General features: G+C 40.3%; 1 protein-coding gene across 1 annotated transcript in view; it reads right to left on the bottom strand.

The window, feature by feature from the left end:
- Positions 1-6,878, bottom strand: part of LOC118328056 (calcium-dependent secretion activator 1-like) — a 55,442-nt gene that overhangs the window by 29,978 nt on the left and 18,586 nt on the right. The gene's annotated exons all lie outside the window — the stretch shown is intronic.

Here is a 6,878-nt window from a genome sequence, read left to right as displayed (position 1 = left end):
GCAGGAGGAGCCGGGATCGAACCGACAACCTTCCGATTAGGGGACGACCCGCTCTGCCTCTGTTGTTGCACCACCACAGCCGCCCCAATGATATTTTTTGTTTTTATAACTGCAAACTTTCCAAAAACCTATTTAAAACTAATTGATGGTGGAATGGACCTCTGGAAAATGCCTGAACAAAACCAATAAGCAATACATGGTATTTCTATGTAACAAGCTGCCTTATTGTGAGCATGTATGTGACACAGGTTGTAATCCTCAGCAGGGGAAATGGACATAACAGATAAATAAATGAAGTCAGCAGCCTGCCAAGGGAGGGGCTGCCTAACAAAGCAAAGATTAAGGGTCCATCCTGACCTGATTTTAATAGCCCCCCCCCAACACACACACACACACACACACACAAACTGGGGTATCTGCTTAGTTTGGTGGCCTCTGACACTTTGTGGGGGTTCATTTGATTTGAACTGTTCACTACTTCCACAGAGACACATTGAATAATTTTTTAAAAATAGAGCAAATACTGTTGACTGCTTAACATAACAATCTGCGTGATATCACTGCCCCCATTCACAAACATGTATACAAGCTTATTACCCAATGCCTTGAGAGAACCCTCAGTCAGAGGAGATTTTTTTTGTCTTCAACATCACAATGAGTAAATACCTGCATGTTACATCTCTATTAAGTTTAACGAGTAATTATGAAATGTTCAAGTTGGTTACATTGTACTTGTTTAAACAATTACATTCGTAAGCAAGAATTCAGACATCAGTTAGACAGATTAATTCTGGATGTACTTTTCTGACACACCAAACTGACATCTTCTCATGTCGCCTGTGTCTTGGTCAAAAAATGACACTAGAATACACCACACTGACTACAGTGAACAGCCAACTAGCACTGTACGTTCTGCGCCTGTGCGAGAGGTAATAACTCTCCATACCAGCATATAGCGGTAGTCTGCATTTGTCATTCAAAATCACCAGAATACGCAGGATGAAGGTTCACCTACTCTCACTTAGACAGTTCCATAAAATAGCTGCTTCTATTCAAGAAATATTTGAGTATTTGAATGATCAAATGAGATGAAGTTAAAAAATAGACAATCTTTCGTGCTTGCCTTCTTCATGACTTTACCACTTTGCTACCGAGTTTCTCTTCTCGTGCACCAATTCAACAGCTCAGTTGCAGAACAGTTGCAGACGAGGGCTGTCGAATGCCAACGGTGCTGAACACACCACAAAAACTAGGGATACAGACACTCACTAACTAACCCAGTGTGTCAGGGCCTTTACTGAACCAATTTCACCATATTCACAGAATGACCTTCACCATGACGTCCTATGAAGGACTACATAAAAAAAAAAAACATGGATTCAAAACAACACACCCTCAAGCCTCACTGCCATCAGCCAGTATGAAATTCCTCTTGCTTACCAGTAAAACCTTCAGATTCAGTTTCATCTTTACATGTCAAAGCAGGATTGACTGTATAATCATCCAAAGCTCTTGTGCCTCAATGTGCCTCTTATTCACACACACACTTACACACTTGAGCTACCACTCAAGGTGCTGCCCTAAACCATTCAACCAGCCTAATTTGGAGTTCAGTGTTCTGTGACATATGGACAGGTAGTAGACTCATTGACATGCTCTATCATGCTCTATCATACTCTATTCACAATGTGAATCGCTTATTATTATAAATGTGAAGAGTTGAATTCTCTAGAGAACCAAATTGTGTGCCAGTGAGCCAAACTTTTTTGCCTCCTTGAAACTCTTAACATTATACACAGAACCTGGTTGTGCTTGTTAGTAAACCAGACATAAATAAAAACTGCCTTATCTTAAATTAGGTGTTTGTGTCTAACTAAGGTCTCATATCTTCTGAAATCCAGATAACAGACTAGATCAGACCTGTGAAACTTGTACTCATTCTAGGTTGGTTTAGTTTTAATTTTTTTGATAGCTATGTCCCACCAAAGCGGCAAATGAAGCCAACACAGAAGTAACAAAAAAGCAAAAGCTATGCATAATGTGTGGCTGCTTTGAGTGGCAGGTGGTTGCAGTCACAGTTGGCTGTTTTCAGTAACCAGGCTTCATTTGGCCCGCTTCACCTCCATCCATACTCCACACAGAATGGCAACGGTCAGAACCACTGCACTGAGCTTTACAACGGCTTTTCAAAAACCTATGGGTGACATTGCATTTTTAATTATACAATCTGTGGAAAACTAGCCCTGTCTCTCAAATATAAAAAAAATAAATATAAATAACATTAATTTAACATTAAATGTTAATGTTAATTAAATTTATATATAGTGTCTATATGAGATTTGGTTCTTTCTTGTCTTTGTCATCACGCTCCTCTCACATCAAGTGTGTCAGTTTTGATTTATTAAGCAGTTGGTCTCCTATTGTTCTAGTTGTTTTAGAATGTGCCTAGTCAGTAGGCAGCAGTTTTACATGATGGATAGGTATATACCTGATGCAAGGGGTTAATGTCAGTCCTGCCATAGATACCTATGATGATGGGCTTGCTTTGTAGTTCAGTCTTGGATCTGTGGCCCCAAAGTGTAGTTACATTTTTGAGGAGGGGCATTTTAGCTACGGCAGTTACATAGGCTATAAAGCTATACAATAATCCCTTAATGCAGAACTATACGTACCTATTTAGAGAGACACTGTCCTTTTTTTATCCCTTTGTTTGTATGAGAGAAACTAAATTCTGATAATATATTATCGTCTGGGGGCAGCTAGGCATTTTGGGGCCTTAGTAGTTCTCTACTACCAAAAAATTACTCTTGATGAATCATTAAAAATCAGACATAAGAAAAACTGCCTCTATTTCTAGAATTAAGCACTTATGTTCCAGCTTGTGTTCCACAATCGTTAAAAAAGACATCCTGAGAGAGGAGTAGATAAAAAAAAAAGGATGGAGTGACGAGAAAAGCACAACAGAACTGCAGAGAGCAGCCAGAGACACCTTCATTGGCCTCAGTGATGCCATGGGGAGAACTGATACGGAATGACAACAAAGAGAAGCCAGGGTGAGACAAATCCCAGCAGAAATGCTTTCGTGGAGGAAGAGAGGATACATGGCAAAGCAACGGGTCAAGATGTAGCAACAAACAGCAAACATCTAGCATTGGACACCTCTCTGTCACCCTCTGTCAGGACGAACAGAGAAGAAGAGGAGAGGAGACGGATTACACCTCAAGGCCTTGATTCAACACAATGACAAAGACAGATAGATGCAACTGTATATATACACTGCACTACACTGTTCAAAGAGTCAACACACACATAGTCAGGATGCAGGGTATTACACAACCTGGATGATGTCCCTGTCACTGTTCTCCACTTTGTTTTTACCAATCTCTGTTTCAGCTCGTCAACCCTTCAGCCATCATTAAAATAAAAGCAGCAGCTAATTGATTATTATTTGTTTAATTATACTAATAATTATTTAAATGATAATTATAGTTTATTTCAACTTAGGTCTTATTTTGATCATTTTGATTTTACTGAGATCTGTGAACACAGTTACATCACCACATCAAAATCCCACAGTGCAGTGTGCAGACAGGTTGTAAGCAAGCGCATGATTTATGGATATTTGTGTTTCTTGACCCATCTGACTTATTATGGTGGAGGTGTTTGAGCTGTGTTGCCTCAGTAGATCCTGGCAGGGTCTCCCAAGGCAAATTGGTCCCAGGTGAGGAGCCAGACTTGGAAGGGAAGTTTGCATGTGAATTGTGTTCCCAGATATAAGCAATATATTTGGTGAGTATGTATACCAATCTTCAAATATACAATTGAATCAGTATTATCTGTTAATTAACACTTTAAAATAAAAGTGGCATCAAAGTACATTGAGGAAGAAATAAAGACAGCACAGCAACAGAGAGTGTTTTGGATTAGCTAAAAGGAGGAGATTTCCTTCTGTCTGAGCCCTGGATAAAGCAAATTCCAAAAGTCCAACAAAGAGATATGGACATGGATGACTTTTCAAGATCTGTTGAACTTGATTTTGGCTAAAGTTCCAAGAAAACATGTTTGTGTGATTCTGTTCACTTGGAGATCAAAGATTACCCCCCTTAATCTTTGATTCCAGATTACTGAGCAGACAGTATTCTTTCGGGCATAGTATAGTGTCCCCCAGGAAATTATTTAACTGAGAGGGTTAGCCAGCCAGATCCCGATACATCCCCTCTCTTGATCAATTTAAGTACTCAATGAGGCCTAAATACTGTAGGAAATCTGGTACCTATGAAGTACTTCTGATAGTGATAGGCCTGACAACAGATAGAAGCAGTGAGCAGTTTGTTGTGGATTGTTATAAGATCAGATTGCATTTTTAAAAGTAGCTGTGGAGAACTGTGGAACTGCTGTTTAGAAAAGTGCTATATTAAAGTTTACTTATTTACATATCTATACAGACAGCGATTTCCTCACTTTGCTCCCTGGTTTGACACATTCCAGGTACTGCATCTTGACTACTTATTCTATCTGTATGCAATAGGCAGTGTGTTGAACTTTACTTACTTACTTACTATCCATGACAAAGAGATTGACCTATCCCGCAAAAGTACCATCTCTGTCTTTTCACAGAGTAAATCACTAGTCGCTAACCTCTGAATTTTAATGCTTCTTTTAAAAGTAGCTGGAGAAATGACCTAAAGTCCTGAAAAAGAATCTGTGGTGGGTGGCTGCCTTTAAACATGGAGCTAAGCCATCTTACAAAGTGCTCTTTTGTGCCCTGTTTTCAATTGATTAACTGTTGTTTGCTGACTCAGAAAGAGAGAGCACCGCTTAGGATAATCCCTCCTCAAGATCAGCGCAAACTGCACACAAACAATATGATACAAAGCAGTAAACGGCAAGGAGCCGTGGATACACGTCTGACTTCGAAAAGAAAGAGAAGCAGAAAGCTGCAGCTCAACATACATCACATCCCGCTACAGGGATTGTTTTAGCACATTTTTGGGAGAAATCCTCCAGTTTGACCTAAGAGGAGGCTCAGCAGCAAGGCTTAGAGATTTACTGATTGTTTTGGTGTTACTTGACCTCATGTCAAGTAATGGAGGCAAACAGTGTCATGGGACTGTTTTGCAAGTTGATTACAGCTCAAGTTGATTACAGTTTGTCAGCTATGGAGAAGGACACTGATGCATCAGTACAATCAGCTTCACAAAGTGACTCGCAAAAACATGAATCTGCGCCAGATTTGGGCAGAATACAGGCACAATGTACTAATTCGTTTTGTAGTTAAAGGGGCATTAACATTTTTCAACATGCCAGACTCACCTGCAGGTCCATCATAACAAACCAATTTTTATTTTACAAAGCAGCACAGTGCCCAGAGATACCGAATATATATTAGAATACACTTATGAAATATGTAAACATTGAAAATATTTACATATGGTTAATATGATTATGATAACATTTGAATTTACTGTTACCATTATTCAAATGTAGTGTGACAATAGCCAAATGCTCCCTTTAAGGTACTACTCAACCATTTGGTAGACCACACTTTAAGTCACTATACTTTATTCGAAACAGTGATCAAGCTTAACCTCAACTGAATGAGCCATCCTCGTACCGTTTGGCTGTAGTCCTGTGGCAATGCTAAAAAAAATCCACTTAGATGCGGGCACTGTGTCTTGAGCAGCATGCTGTTTTCCGTGTATCTAGTTCTTTAAACACGGAAGCTGCACAGCGAAAATTCACTCTCCCTTTGATGGACCGCATATCGGCGGACTATTTAAAAGGTAAGCAACCTATTATCCGTTGACCTATTATGCATTTGTCAGAGGAAGTTGTTCTAACACAGACCATTGCTATGCTAACTTGAGAATTCAACAGCAAAAATACAGTCTTATAAGCCCGTTTAAATTAATTTTTTCCCAAAACACATCGTCTACCCAACACGGTTGCAGTCTTGTCATCTTTATGAGGTAGACGAAGCTACGCTACAATGTCTGGTAAACATTAGCTATTTAGCACTGAACAAGAAGGCGTCTAGCTGTTAATTTAATGATTATTCCAACTTCCACATATTTGATGAAACAGATATTTACTGCCAATATCACTGTTTCTTCCACCATTTTCGTCTGTCATGGTCAAGTACTCAAGAATAAATTTGAAGAATTAAATAGCCAATTCCCGTGGTGTTACCAATTCATATCTTCGATATTTAACATTGATTTCGTTTGTGCATTAACTATATAACCTACGGCATTGCGTAAAGAGTAAGCATGGTTTTGAATACACAAGTGTTCTTTCTTTATTTTTTAGACACCTGATGAGATGGACCGCCACAAATCCATTTTACAGTTCAAGACGCACGCACTTTTTGGCACTTGCCTGGGCCAGAAAATCCTGAAGGACTTACGATGCTGGATCCTTGCAGTGATGATCGGACCCCGTCAACGAATGATGCCAAGATTAATCCTTGCGCCCACACCACAGGAAGAGCCGTTGGGACACACTTCTTTGAGCTCAATGGATGCAGAGGGAGGGCAGGTTGCCTCACACAAGTTCTGTCTCCAACACAGCGTCCACAGCAGCACTCGCGCCGCGCGCGGCGCGGCGGGCAACATTGCGGACACACACGTTCTTCTTTGGCAGACGCGCTACCAGGGACCACCTGGCAACCATCACAGAGACCTGGAAAGGCAAGGCAGAAGAAGATTCCGGTCGGGGCCATGAAGACATTGAGACATTCCAGATTCCCGATCAAGTTTCTTAACTCTGGAATGCTGTACAGACAAGACACCCCTTTTAGCATGTGTTTACAATGCTCTTCCACAGCTGAGCATGAATTAACACATAGTCCTGAGCAGGCAACCAAAATTCTCTGACGC

This window comes from Morone saxatilis, unplaced genomic scaffold (assembly GCF_004916995.1).
Source record: "Morone saxatilis isolate NCDOM2014 unplaced genomic scaffold, NCSU_SB_2.0 Contig18, whole genome shotgun sequence".
In the NCBI taxonomy this organism is placed as follows: domain Eukaryota; kingdom Metazoa; phylum Chordata; class Actinopteri; family Moronidae; genus Morone; species Morone saxatilis.
The sequence above is the reverse complement of the archived record's forward strand: the minus strand, read 5'-3'. Positions and strand labels throughout refer to the sequence as shown.